Raw genomic sequence first — 547 nt, forward strand, 5'->3', positions numbered from 1 at the left:
TCGTATCCGGACGATCCATGGCCGCCAACGGCAGACAGACCGCCCGACGACCAGCGACGTCAACAGCCTGGACGCGACGTGATGATGGCTGCCGGCAGGCAGAGAAGACACCTCCCGGATGATAGCCCCATGCAGGCCAGAGAGAGCAAGGTCGACATGGCCGTCAACGGCGAACCGGATGCAGGACGATCCGCTTCCTACGAGGATACGACACGGCGGCAGCGTGGCCAAGTACAACGTAGGCTGCAAAATGCAATGATCGCAACAGGTACAGTAGACATGAGGGCTGCAGGAAAGCCATACTCGCTGCAGGTGTGAGGGCGATAGAGTGACAGAGGGCCGATACGACGAGGTCTATTGGCGACGATTAACGTTGGGCGACAGCCCGACCGGAAGCACGGCCGTCTCGACGCCCGCGGCAGTAACCCACGTCGTGCGGCCTAGTACGCTTATTCGTGAGCCAAGCGCAGCTGCGTCAATTCGTGTCTACCGTCGGGGTAGTCGCGGGCCTTGGTGCCATCCGGGTTGGTGACTTCGCGGAAGCCGT

Source organism: Saprolegnia parasitica (assembly GCF_000151545.1).
Source record: "Saprolegnia parasitica CBS 223.65 unplaced genomic scaffold supercont2.490, whole genome shotgun sequence".
Lineage (NCBI taxonomy): Eukaryota > Oomycota > Saprolegniomycetes > Saprolegniales > Saprolegniaceae > Saprolegnia > Saprolegnia parasitica.